This window comes from Anser cygnoides, chromosome 1 (genome assembly GCF_040182565.1).
Source record: "Anser cygnoides isolate HZ-2024a breed goose chromosome 1, Taihu_goose_T2T_genome, whole genome shotgun sequence".
Classification (NCBI taxonomy): Eukaryota; Metazoa; Chordata; class Aves; order Anseriformes; family Anatidae; genus Anser; species Anser cygnoides.
The window spans coordinates 200096380-200110220 of NC_089873.1; the positions used below are offsets into that span (position 1 = coordinate 200096380).

Genomic DNA, 13841 nt, shown 5'->3' on the forward strand with positions numbered 1-13841 from the left:
GCCTCTCTCTTTGCTTCATCTGGGGTTCTAATGACCACGAGTCTGCTCTCTTCTTAGGTTTCTAAAGGATGAGCTCAAAGCTCCTGCATCGTTGTCACAAGAGTCTTAGAGCAAAAATTTCTGTGAGCTGACAGCACGTTAGTGGGCTCTGTGGCCGGTCACTGCAGGCAGCGGGTGCTCGTACGCTGGGCGTGCGGTTGTGAATGCTCAGGCTCTCGTTCAGGAAAATACTTGAAGAAGATGCTTAAACATATGCTTAAATGCTTCTCAGTTTGAGTGCTGATTGCTGAACTGGGACCCTGTATTGGGGAACACATCCTTAAAGGCCTGCTTCAACGAGTGACTAAGAGTATACCAAACTTCTAAGAACAGAGGTATGTGAGCTGCTTTGTGTTCTTAATGCATCATAATGAACAGGACAGGGTGTTGTGGGCAAGGCAGGAAAAGTGGAGGCTCTCCTGGTCATCTCTTACATTTTGACTCATGCTCTGACTGTTTCTGAGCTCTAAATACATTTTGGTAGTGATGATGCCTACGTGCTGCTGCGATGTTTTGTAACATAATTCTGTTGCATGCTTATGTGAAGATTATTTAAGGAAATTAGAATTAAATGAAGAGCAATTAAACCTTAGACAGGAAACATTCATGCAAAGTTAACACTATTTCTTTGTGTTTGATGGTGAGTTGTACCCTTGGATTCCTCTCCTGCATCCAGCATTAGATCAGTCTGGGAGCAGCTTGGAGTCCAAATCTTTTTGGCTTATAGCATCTAGGTATCTAATCTTTCCTGTATTGAACTGATACCAGTGGGAACTGGGCACCTAATTGGATTTTTGGATCGCAGCCTAAAATCTCTGGAGTGCTTTGGAAAATTTATCCCTGGGAGACTTTGCTTGAGTCAAGAACACAGACGGGAGCCATTTCTCACCAAAAGCAACCGTGTGACATCAGTACCTCAGTGAGTCACCAGTCGGTTCCAGAGGTCAAAGTATTCCTCCTATTTGCCTAAGAAGTAGTTACCTATTTACTTTCTGAAATGTGGTACTAACGTGACGTTTTGGCCTGCCGTACAGCAAAGGCACTACTTTGAAATGCCTTGTATAAAGACAGGCCTTGTCATTTCTTTAGAAGTTAGAAATGCTAGGGAACAAATGTAAAAGGCCTGCTTCCCTCCTTGCTAGCGTGTGTGGTCTAGGAAAAATCCCAAGTTGTGCTGGTAAGAGACAGTCCAGTCTCTTTTCTTGCCGATGATGTAAGTACTGCTCCTTCAGTGAAGGCTGGGTCATTATTTTATCATTGCCGCCTTCTGATCTGTCACTGTTTCTGCTTTTCCTCTAATTTTTTTTCCTTATTTGCTGAACATACATTTAAAAAAAAAAAAGAAGGCAATCATGTATTTAAAAAGGATTTACCTGCACAGGACTCTAGGCATACCACACACAGGCAGGTCCCAGCCAGGAAACCCAGTGCTAATGCCCAAATTCATTCTCTCGGGCTGTTTCTCACCGATGCTTGGTCCTTGCTGGGTCCTGGGACACCTGGGCTTCCAGGCACATGTGGTAACCATCGGTCTCAGCTTCGTGTCAGAGGCCAGCACCACGAGCCGAGGGCAGAAGCAGAGCTGAAGGGCAAGGGAGGAGAGTGAAATTTTGCTGTCGGTGCCTGAATGTTTCTCTGTACAAGAATATGACGCGTTAGCAAAGGAAGCTTCAAAATTACTCTGGGACTAGGAAAGCAAATCAGTACAGGGCAGGGTAATGATCCTTTCAAGGAGGATTCCTTTTTCAAAAAAAAAAAAAAGACACTGATCCAATTTGTCCACGCTCCACAGCAGCAGTGAAACAAGCTCTGAGTGGCCCGATCTCGTGTTTTGTGAGCCCTAGTACAAAACATTCACGTGTCTAAAAGTTGCAGCCTTCCTCCTCCTATGACGCTTCATCTGCTCAGGTCAGGCTTGTTAATCTCTTTTTCCCCATCCCCTTTTCCTGCCTCCCAACCCTCGGTGTTCTCAGTTTGAGCTCCCGTTGACACCAACCAGCTTTGGGGGGAGTCCGGAGCCGTTGCATGGCATGGAGCTGCCTGCCAGGGCTCCCGAAACGGGCTGTGAGGGTGCGAGACTGCAGGAGCCATGCACCTGAAAGCAAAACAAAGCTGCCTGTAGCGAGACACAGTTACGTTCTGCGTGAACAACCGTGCTGGTCAGAGTCTCCCATGAGCCTCTCTTATCTAATCTACCATATCAGTATCCTTACTGCATTTATTACCTTGTTATCAAGGAGTGACAGGAAAGAGATTGGGGAATTGGTAAAAGCACAAGGCAGAGAGGCAAAGCTGAGAGTTAATGCTGAGCAAAGGTTAAAAGAGCTTGACCAGCAGGGCTCTGGGCGTTGCAAACAGCAAATCTCGTCTCTCTGTGTCCCGACGGCGTTGTGTGGTCGGGACCTGGTGGCTCAGCCTGCTTGGGGCTGGGGAGTGTGAGATCTGGAGCCCAGGAATGAGTCGTTGAAAGGTTTCCTATGTCTTGGAGGGGATTCGCAGCAAAATGCGCATGCAAGGCCACGGGTGTCAGTAATACCTCCGGTAATTCTACTCAGGAGCACTATTAATGAGATTATCTTTCTGAATAAATCCTGTGGTTTCTGCACCCTTGGATTTCACTCGGTTTGCCTGGTGAGAGTGAGATGGAGTTACTGACAGTGCTTGTCTCCACTTAGTTTTGCTGGTGGCATTCCTCAGCAGACCGTAGTTAGGATACCCCAGTTAATCCGATCTCCCTCCCTTTTTTTGTGTGTCTGCTTTTGCACCACAGAAATACTTCCAGCAATTCCTCCTGCTGCTGAGGCAAAGGGCTGCCTACTTGCACTGCAGCAGAAACTCAAATGAGTAAGTGCTGAGGAAGATGCTTTACACAACAAGTAATTCCCAAACAGCAAGTCAAAGGGGACACTTCCTTCCTAGGACATGGCGTCAGAAATGAGCAGTGGATGTACGGGAAGCCACGCAGAAAGCTCCCTGCCCTCACAGGTAGGGGATACTGCGGTGTCAAGTCTTCCTGCAGGAGCCAGGACGAGCCACGCAGCAGCAGGCACAGCGCCTTCCCCGCTCACGGCAGGCAAAAAGTGTGCTTATTCATGAGCAAGCGGGACCTGGGTTTGCTGTGGCTAGTGGCAAAGGACGCTTTCTGTGTGAGGTGACATGTCCTGGAGTGGTTGGGTACAAAGCAGAAAGCGAACATGTAGACCTCTGGCTGGGGCAGGACCCTTCGGTTTTGTACGTGAACTCATGATTTTTGGATGAGAGAAAGAAGAGAATCCGTACCAATAGCAACAAGGCTGAAATTTCAGCTGGTTAATAAGCCATTTGATCTTTGCTCTCGTGGAATCCAATCTGGTCTCCAGCTGAGGCATCCCCTCGGGGCTCACCTCCTGGTGCATGTCTGCAGCCACCGCCAGCGGCCCACGGAGGAGAGAGGAGAGAATGTCACAGCTCCCCTTAGGCTCCTGAGCCTACCGACAGGAACTCACCCGCAGCTGAGGCAGATTAACGCAAAGCTCCGTATTACTCTTCTGGGTCTGTAGGATTTGTAGGTTCTGAGGCTGCTGTGGAAGTGCATCACGCAGTTCCCAGAGTCCCAGGAGGGAGCTGAGTGTTGTGGTGTCTGCAGCAGGCCCTGTGGCTGAACTGATGACAGCTGTTCACAGAACAGACGGTGGTCGTGTGTCCACTGAAGAAACAAGAACCTGCACCGAGCCTAAAATGAAATTTTATGTTCTTAAGCTAAGGAAAAATCATATTGAAAACGATTTTCTCAGCAGAACTCAGCCTGGGTTGACTGGCTTTGTTCAGGTCATCAGTACGTAAACAGAAGATAACCTCTCTTTTTTTTGCGTCCTTGTTCAAGTTAACACACAGAGACTTGTGTGCTAACCGCTGCTTCCACCACCACCAAACTCTAGAGGTCAGGGACCTCTAGAATTAAATTTATGAGCTATCATAGTGTGGGCTGCAGAACCAGCTTTTTTAGGGTAGCAGCTGAGAGACTCATTTCCTCTGTGGATGAGCCACAGAAACGAATGCACAACACACCCTGGCCAGCGGGTTGTATTTTGGCACCTGTGCTGTGCAGATGTCATCCAGCAGCCGGGGTGAAGCAATCTTGAAATGGCATCGGACATAGCAGTAGGACCTCATCACACTTCGGGCATCGTGCAAAGAAATGTTGATGTCAGGGCGAGTTAAACTCGGCGTTAGTTAAGGGTATCCAGCTTGTGGTAGTAGCTGCAGCTCCGACCTGAGCCGTGTGTAGAAAGCTCACCCTCTTGGTTAAAGCACTTGCTGTCCACATCAGAAAGTCTCTGACCGAGTCTCTTAACCTTCTGAGCAGGTTAAATCTGGCTGAGGGCGTCCTGTAGAGCAGTTCTGCACTCACTCGGACCACAACCCGTGTAACTGAGGTGCTGCTGGTAATGCACCGAAATCCTTCCTGCGATTCCTGCTTGCACCGTTTGCCCCAAAGGATGGACAAATTCACCCACAGGTCGTCCTGAACCGAGGCAGCCTTCAAACCTTCTGTACAAGGGACTGTGGCCCGCGGTGCCTTAGTCACACGTGTGCCAGCAAAGAAAGAGGAACAGTGGTGGGATTTTGTCGTGGAGACTGACACCCTCGGGTCACTGGTCCAGGGGAAGGTTTGTACCTTCGGGCAGGCTCGCTCTGACACCAGGCGTGCTGGAAGCACGCTATTACCTAAGCCTCCACTTAAGCCTCAGTACTCGGTGTATTATTTGCATTTTGAACTTTTTCCAGAGAAATCATTTTTTCGAATGTTATAAAAATAGCTAAATAATTTTGTTAAGCCTGAAAGACTTTTTTTTTTCCTTTTTTCGCATCAGGATTTGAATTGGAAATGGCTGTTTTGGGGCCAATTTACCTTCGAAATTCTACTTTGTCCACAAAAGTGAGTCTGCCTGTGGTATTTCCAGCCTACAAAGCTTTTTACTTTAATGAGACCCTCAAAGCTAAACCAGCAAAAGCATATTCCAAACAAATTATAATATTCCTTAAGCCAGGAAAACTATATCCGCTCCTGAATTTGTGCTGGTGAGGTTTAATGGCAGCGAACTTCCCATAGTCACGCTGTTGTGCGTACTCTCACATTATCCCATAACAGGGTAGCTTTCCTCGCATGGAGCAGGTTCTCGACATGTCTACGATGGGCTATAAAAGCGTGCCTGTGAACATGCCTTTCGGTCTTTTACAAATTGTAGGTCCTCTAAAAGTTCTCCAGTGCAGATGACGGTTTGCTTATAACTAGCTTAAGCCTCAAGGCCGTTGACTTCCTTTCCAGACTTAGCTTTCACAGACCCTTCAGAAGCAGTCCTCAAACCCTCGTGGGTCTGCAGACCACAGCTTGAAAACCACGAGCCCTCACTTTAAGTAAGGCTTTTGGGGCCTTCTGGGCTTCACTTTCTATTGCCTTGCAGCTTGTGAGGTCTTACATAGCTGTTCGGAGGGAGTAAAACGCTACCAGATGGGGACGGTGGGGTTCAGTCCTGCTCCTGGCCCTTATTTGCACAGGTGTGGAGGATGCCAACGCGAAGCAGCGGCAAGTCAGGCCCCTGCACTGCTACTGCTCCTTCCCCGTGGGGATCACGAGCGGTGCTGGGGACGGTCCTGTCCGCAGCATCCTCAGGCTGCTGTCATCCCCAGAAAGCCAGGCCTGGCAGAAGACACGGCAAGGATCAGGCCCTCGGACTCCTCGGAGCCTCGCTTTGTGATGCTGTTTGCACCCTGGGCAGGCTCAGCGATGCTCGCACGTTCTGGTTTTCACGTCTTGTACACGCAGCAACAACCTTTTCATTTAAGCAAAAGTACACCGAGTTACGCTGAGCGCTTCGGTGCTTTTTCCTTTCGATCTCACCTAAAGCTCCGCGCAGAGGGGATCAGGATCTCGGCCGCTGTCTCCTTTCTCTCCTGATAATTAGCCCAGGTCCAAGGGGCTGGGCGCAACGCTCTCCTTCTCCATGCTAAGAGGGGAGACGGGCAGGGGCTGCAGCGATTGTTTGCTGTGTTGATGACTGCGGGGTTGCCATGGAAAAGCTGGAGACTTCAGGGGAGTTTGTGTTGTGGTGGGCAGGGAGCCAGCCTGCTCTGACTTATTACAACTGTGCGAGTGAGTGAGCCGTGCAGAACTTTATCCCTCTGTAGCGATTCCAAGGCAGGAACAACAACAACAAAAAAGGACGGGCCCGCTTTAACGAGCAGGAGTGCAGTGCACTTTGCTGAGGCTGATTGCATTAAATACAGGAGATGCAAAAAAAAAAAATCCTTTGCTATTTTCCATATTTTTTTCCTTTTTTTTTTTTTTTTTTTTTTTTTGGCAGAATGTGTCCACTCTCTTCTAAGGACTGAATTCAGAGCAGTGCAAATAATGAGATCTCAAGTAATCCTCCTGGAAGCCAACAGGGCCCTTTAATTGGCTGTATCTGTACAGAAAGGAGCATTTAGAGTTCTGCTGAGCCCGAGTCCATTAAAGCCTTTGATCTGTTCCAGAAACAAAAGTGGAAGCAGACTATACTGTTTTCATTATCTATCCTGAATGAAGTGCAAAAAGTAAATACATAGTGTAAACAGGGGAAAAAAATGAATCGAGGCCCGGATCCAGCACAAGACTATCCTCATGCTGAACTTCCCATACTCTGAGTAGTGCCATTATTCCCTGGAGGTGGAATTAATAGCAGTGCGTGCCTTTTACAAAGCACTTGCCATGGGCAGATCTCAAAGCAATTTATTCCCTCCGAGCGTACAGCGACTAGGTATAGGTTGTCAGGATTATTCTGAAGTATTGCAACACAGCTGCATTGTTTTATTTGTTGGAAGGGCGACTTTTCCCTGCAACCTTGGCTGCCATGCCGTGTTCTCATGTCATATTCAATTGATCCAGAAGCACGAGCCTCTTCCAGGAGTGTGTCTGAGCACAGGTGGGGAATGGCAGGGTTGTGCTCGGGAGTCTTCTTGCTGTCAGGGCTTCTTGACATTGACAAAAAATCATTTTCTGTAGCAAACTACTCTCGTGGAAGTAGTTCTCTGATTTTTCTCTTTTTAATCAGAATTTCCTGCCTAACTGTTCAGTGTTTTAACAGATGCATCTAGAAATGTTATTTTAAAACACAGTGCTCAGGGAAAGGTGTTGTAAATATTCACCATAAATTACCATCTTGCAAAGCTCCGATTTCTAGAAGAGCAGAGTAAAGCAAATGACTTTCTTTAGGGTGTGATCGGAGAACACCCAGGGAAATCTTGGCTCCCTGGCAGTCAGAGACAAACATCTGATGCTTGCAGTCCTCCTGTGATCTTACTCAGGAGGTGAATCCCGCAAAACTTCTGGCAATATGAGACTCCTTCTGAGCAGCAGCCAAGAGCATCACCTGTTTACTTTCAAAGATTAAAAAAAAAACCACCTGTGTGTATTGTCACAGTCACTGATGTTAGGCTGGCTGGCATTATTTGGGGATAGAGCTGGGAGCTCTAACCAAGATGTCGGGAATGGGTCTTGCCGACATGGGAAGTGACAGAAACACCTATTGATTTCACTGGGATCGAGATAAGAGCTAAAGAGTAGATACCACCATGGGATCCAGCCATGGTTTGTCTGTGAACCCCTTGCCCCCGTGCTGTATTTAACAGGATGTATCTTGGAAACTGATTTTCCAGATACTTTGGGGGCTGCAACATCTCCAAAGGTTTACCACTGCCGCAAAGAGGAGTGGACTAACCTTCTGCCCCAAACACAGTGGGACAAAGCAATTGCTGCAAATAGCCAGGTCTGATAAAGCTGTGACAGTTTGCACCAGCAGAGGACTTCCCCAGGAGGTTGGGCAGTTGTTGCTTTAAAGCTACCGCCCTGCTCAGAAGGGTTGCTTTTATGCTGCATTATTATTTTTTTTTTCTCTTTTGCTCTTCACTGCCAGTTGTTTTGTGACGTTGCTGGTTCAGTACCGAAGTTTGTGTCCTCCACACAGAGGTCTGGTAGCTACGTGTTCAGCGACACTTGGCTTAATGAGCTCTGCAACATCTTTAATGTTCCCTCGCAGCCTGCTGTGCTTGGGATGCAGTGTGTGATAAAGACCAAAAGTGAGGGACGCAAGAAGTGCGTTCACACAGGAAACTGAAACTGCTCTGTCATTCATTCCTGTAGTGCAAATAACCCTTTCTATAACCTCAGCTTCCTGATTCTCGTGTGGCTGGGGCCAGATTTGCCGCTGGTGCAAAATGGTACAGCACTACTGATATCAGCTGCAATGCACTGGTTTACCCCAGGGGGTAATTTCTTCCAAGTCTTTTCAGCAACAAAAGTAAGAAAACAACAGATGCAGATGGACCTAAAAGCAGTGAGGTATTATGAAATAAAGAGATTGTTTTTAGCAGTTGGTGAGCATGAAGGCTGAGCTTCTCACTGACACTTGGAACCAGCTGTACCACTGCCTTCCAAAGGAAAAGCTTCTACCGAGTGCACAGTGAAAGTATCCACAAATATGTTTATCCTTAAACTGAACCACATCTTGAAAATGCATAATCTTTTGTGTGCTGCTCCATCCAAAGGACTACTGATGTTTCTTGCTCCAAGAACCTTAACATTTCTCAGCTTTTCTCCCACTAGCCGAAGAGGAGCTGGCTGGTATGAGCTGCAGCAGCAATTTTCTGAGGTTATGCACGCTGTGGTGGCAGAGAAATTTGGGAAGTCAGCTTCCGGAGCTCCTGTTTTATTTTCCTTCCCCAAGGGAGAAATGGTTTTAGCAGCTATTGAGTCAGGCCCAGCTAAGGAAATGTCCAACAGCAGGGCCAGCTCTGTTAGCTTATGCCATTTCCAAGCCCCAGATACCCGTATCAATGAGCCTTGTGTTCCTCTGCAGGTGTTAGGGAATGAAAGCTGGCAGGACTGGGGTAAGGTGGGCAGAGGAGGGCAGAAAACCTGTGTGTACTCCTTCCCTTGGTCCCAGGGTGCAGGATCTGTTTGCATCGGGCTCCCGTGAGCTGCAGGGCAGCGGCAGAGAGGCAGCTGGTGAGAAGCCGTAACCTCTCCTCAAACCTAGCTGCAACCTCTTCCTGATGGCTTTTTTAGTAGGCAGCAACGTATAAAGCTGCTCGTGTACACACCGAAGTCTTCTCAGGTTGTCTTGGTGGCGTCTTCTCCCTGATGCCTTACCTTCTGACAGGTAGCAGCACTTCAGGCTAGCTAAATGAGATGGAAAGGTCGCAATTAGGAGATTAATTACAGCCAAGGGTGGTGGCAATAGCATGGACAGCTGCGGAGATGAGGGATGAGCAGATATCCGTATTGCCCATCTCCTCCCCACAGAGCCTTGCTGTGAGCTCCTGCAGTATTTCTTTATTCCCAGCCGGGCAGAAGGTTTATGGACGCACAGGCAAACTGCTTCATGTGGCGTGTCGACACAGCTGTGGGAGTGTGCCTTCCTTTTCCTGGAGCTGTGGAAGACAGCTTTTCCACCTCCTTCGGATCACCTCTAATGGGAACTAGACATCGAAGATAAGTTTGTGGAGTGGATATGTTGGAAGTTCCTGGGGGCCTGGGAACTGCTTTCTGCTGTGGTTGGTAGATGAGAAGCTTGACATGAGCTGTCAATGTGCACTTGCAGCCCAGAAAGTCAGCCGTATCCTGGGCTGCGTCAAAAGCAGTGTGGCCAGCAGGGTGAGGGAGGGGATTGTGCCCCTCTGCTCTGCTCTCCTGAGACCCCACCTGGAGCCCTGCGTTCAACTCTAGGGCTCTCAGCACAAAAAGGACATGGATGTGTTAAAACAATTACAGAGGAGGTCCACAAATATGATCAGGGGGCTGGAGCAGCTCTCCTGCCAAGACAGGCTGAGGGAGTTGGGGTTGTTCAGCCTGGAGAAGAGAAGGCTCCGGGGAGACCTTACAGCGGCCTGCCAGTACCTAAAGGGGGCTACAGGAAAGCTGGGGAGGGACTCTTTGTCAGGGGGTGCGGTGATAGGACAAGGGGGAAGTCTTTAAACTAAAAGAAGGGAGATTAGATTAGATATTCATAAGAAATCCTTCCCTCAGAGGGCGGTGAGGCCCTGGCCCAGGCTGCCCAGAGAAGCTGTGGATGCCCCATCCCTGGAGGTGCTCAAGGCCAGGCTGGATGGGGCTTTGGGCAACCTGGTCTGGTGGGAGGTGTCCCTGCCCATGGCAGGGGGGTGGAGCTGGGTGGGCTTTAAGGTCCCTTCCAACCCAAACCATGCTGTGATTCTATGATTATTCGGTAGCCCCACTGCTTAGAAATTGGCCCACACACATGTAACCGAAGGGATCTCCATCCTGCCACATTCTTCCTGGTATGGCAGAGACTGCCGAAGTCCGTGAGGGCATCACGAGGCCTGCATTTCTTGTGTGCTGAAAGTTGCACGCAGTTTGGGTGAACATGGCCACGCTCCTTTACCTCGAATGAGTGCCTTTTTGTTCAGGGCTGGGCAGGAAGGGGCAAGGGCTGCCTGGGGTGCCGCAGCACACATGCCCAGGAACACCAGCTGCAGGTGCAGATGGACATGGAGCATGTAGGGAGCGGGAGGCGAGAGGAGAAGAAGAAGAGATCTCACTGTTACAGTGCCCTGGGCTTCCCTGGCAAAATTGCAGAGGGCTTAAAAGGCGCCATAGACTAGGTGGAAGCAGCATTAAAAATAATTGCATTATGCTGCTTTGGTAATAACCCTCCCCTTGTTCATAACTCCATCCGCGCCTCGAGTGCCCTGCAGTAGCTGGGACGGGTGACAGCTCATAAATTCATTTATTGCGAGGGCTGTTTGTTTCAGCCCCAGAACTGAAAGTTCACCTGCAGGTGCAGCGGGGCTGCGCAGAGGAGCAGCATGCAGATTTACAGCTGTTGTGGCTTACTCCACTCTCTGCTACAACAAATCATTTTGTTAGGGAAAGAGGCTCTGCTGTTGGCCAACCAAGACGTGGTCAGGAATTTGAAACGCTGCTTTGTTAGTTTGAAAGAAAACATCGGCGGAGATGTCAGGGTGGGCGTTTTTTTGTGTTTTTTTTTTTTTTTTAAAGATTTAGTGAAACCTGTCATAAATCAGACACCGATTAAAACCGAACAGAATGTGCCGTGTTTTCCGCCGTCGTTTGCTGTCTTCTTCCTTCGCCGTCGTGAGGGTGAATCAAGAGCAGGGTTTTAAAGTGCTCAGCTTCGCAGGCCAGTTATTACTTCCGCCTGTGATCCTGCCTGGTTTTCTGAAAATGAGTCAGGCCTTTTCTGCAAGGGTTTGGTGCAGGCTGAGCCTTTTCTCCGCGCTTCGCTCTGCAAGACAAAAAAACATATTGCTTCACAGGCAAAGCAAGTCTGCACAATAGAAGACTTCCTTACAACGAGGCTCTGCCAAGTCTGCTCTCAGCCCTGCACGGAGTCATGTTACTCCTCAGCAAGGTCATACAGGCCTAAAATGATCACTGATGTTTATCTTTCCCAGAGGATATTAAGTACCCCCAAACACCAAGGCAAGAAAATGTATGAATCAAAAAAGAAATAATAATAATTAAAAGCAGAGTTTGTACCTCGGCTGTCGGTAGGAGAAGAGCGCTGTGGCTTTGCCTGTTCCCATGAATATTTGGTGATCTCACGTGTGCGGGGCTGAGCTACGCCGGCAGTGGGGGAGGAACCGCGTTGCAATGTTTCATTGATGTTACGTCTCTCTATTTACTTCGAAGCAGGCTGTGTGCGTTTCTAATCATTAATGCTGCACCTTGGTGTGTGCTTTTCTTACGCCGCTTTTGTCGTAGGCAGAACCAGAGGGCAGCTTGGGGCTGTAATGTAGCCTGGACACTCGCCTAAAGGTGCATACCTGGCCGCTAGCTGCACGCTTTCTCGATCTACATCTCTGCAAACACCCTCGAGAAGGAGCAAAGCGCTGTCAGCCTGTTTCTGCAGACGGAGGAGGAGGAGGCTTGGGAGGAGCAGGGGCTGGCAGAGCCGTCTCCGCTCCCTGCCCGGCGCCGGTGGCTGTCACACCGCAGCTCCATCACCTCGCCGCTGCCTCGCCGGCTCCCGAGCGGGCTGGAGCAGCTCCAGCCGAGCCGAGAGGCTGCAGGAGGAGCTGGGAGCCAGGAAGAGAGAGTAAGAAGGTCTCGCCCTGAGTCAGACTTGCAGGGGAGAAGCAGGAGCCTACAACCCTGAGGCCCCCAAATCACTGGGGTTTTACCCCGTTCAAGGATGCCTTGTTAACTACTTGCAGTGCAGGAAAGCAAATGTCCAGCCTGCAGCCCATAATCCCCCGCTTTTCACGCTGCACTTGAACAGCCATTTATTTCAGCCTTCTCTCCAACGCTCCTCCCATGCCTACATCCCCGAAATTCAGATTTCCCCCCCCCCCCAGCCAGCCGGCGAGCGAGAGACATCTCCCTGCCGCCGCTGGTGGGATGATGCGCGTGCAGGGGGTGAAGCGCGCTCCACGCGGGCTCCTCGTATTTTGACAGACCTTGCTGGAGGATCTCGCTCCGACCGGAGGCAGCGGCGGTGCTGGCAGATGCTGTTTGAGCTTCCCACGCAGCGCTGGCAGCGCCTGTGACCCGCCGCCACCGCCCCTCCCCGGCCCCCCCCTTCCCTCTCCCCTCCGAGCCCAGGCCAGAGTCTATCTTGAGCGGCGAGCGCTCCCCGTGCCAGATTGCGTGGTGGTTTTCTGATGTGAACAGATGGGACTAGGGGGGCAGGCTACATCTGCTCGCTGAATTCTTCCACCTTCGCAATTGTTTGCAAATGGGGGAGAGCTCGGGGAGGCAGGGAAGCTGCGGGTTCGGGCTGAAAACTCTCTTTTTCCTGTAACGTGCCCAAGAGTGAACCTGCGCTGCGTAATTAAAAGTTTCAGGCCGACCAGGAAAACACCTACTGGTGCAAAGAGCTTCCCTTTCTCCCTGCAGAAGCACAGATTCCCTGCAGGGCTACTGCTAATGCTTTCTTCGGTCCAACTTTAAAAGGCCCAAGCTATGAAACTTCCTCGGGATGCAGTCCCACAGCCTCGTGCATCACAGCATCAGGGTGTCTTTTCCCAGATTCGCATTCCTGTTTCCATCTCTCATTGCATTTACGTAAGTGATCTTCAGGAGGGCCCAGCTCTCCTTTCTCTGTGTGTACCAGACAAAGGCCGATGCAAATAGCTAAAGGAGGCTGAGCGCTTTGTGGAAGATGGGCCCTAAATTCTTTGCCTCCCAGTTTGTTTTTTATACCCTTCAAATATTTGCAGGTTGTTATCTCTGTTCTCTCATCCCACTTATTTCTTGCCAGACTGTCCATGCAGCTCCTCAGTTTTCCTCATAAATCACGGTTTTCTTGCCTTCTGGCCCCAATCCTACCTCATGCCGAGAGGAAGTTGGGAGGAGGTGGAAAAAAGGTGGGGTTTGGCCACTTTCCCCCCTTCTTCATCCCGGGCTTGCCAGGGGACGATGAGTCCCCATCCCTCTCACCCTCTCCAGCACAGCACCACCGTAAGGGCTGCCCAAAGCCCTCAGGGCTGGAGCTGAGCCCCAGCAAACCCACCGCCCGCCAGCACAGCGAAGGGCAGCCCCGTTGGCTCGGCCTCGCTCATGGATTCCCTCCTGGGATCCCAGCACCGGTGGGATTCAAGCACTTCAACTCATTCCTTCTGTCCGTGCTCACTCCTCTTCTGCCTGTCTGGGTGGGTTGAAGACGGATGCCCTCTGCTTGGTGATGCTGTGCCATGAGTCTAAGTTCTTGGAAGGACAGAGGGAGCTACCTCCCGTAGAAATGAGTGCCAGCTGGCACCCTAAATACCTCTTAGGCTCTGCATCTCTGAGTGTGCCTGTTTCG

At 49.9% G+C, this 13841-nt stretch overlaps 1 protein-coding gene and 1 long non-coding RNA gene across 2 annotated transcripts in view; one reads left to right on the forward strand and one right to left on the reverse strand.

The window, feature by feature from the left end:
• Positions 1 to 13841, forward strand: part of MAML2 (mastermind like transcriptional coactivator 2) — a 214112-nt gene that overhangs the window by 13636 nt on the left and 186635 nt on the right. The window lies entirely within an intron of this gene.
• On the reverse strand, positions 10769 to 12656 carry LOC125180078 (uncharacterized). Its single transcript, XR_007158319.2, has 3 exons — positions 12496 to 12656; positions 11576 to 12114; positions 10769 to 11321 (listed from the first exon to the last, which is right to left on the reverse strand). It is a non-coding gene; the product is annotated as an uncharacterized lncRNA (long non-coding RNA).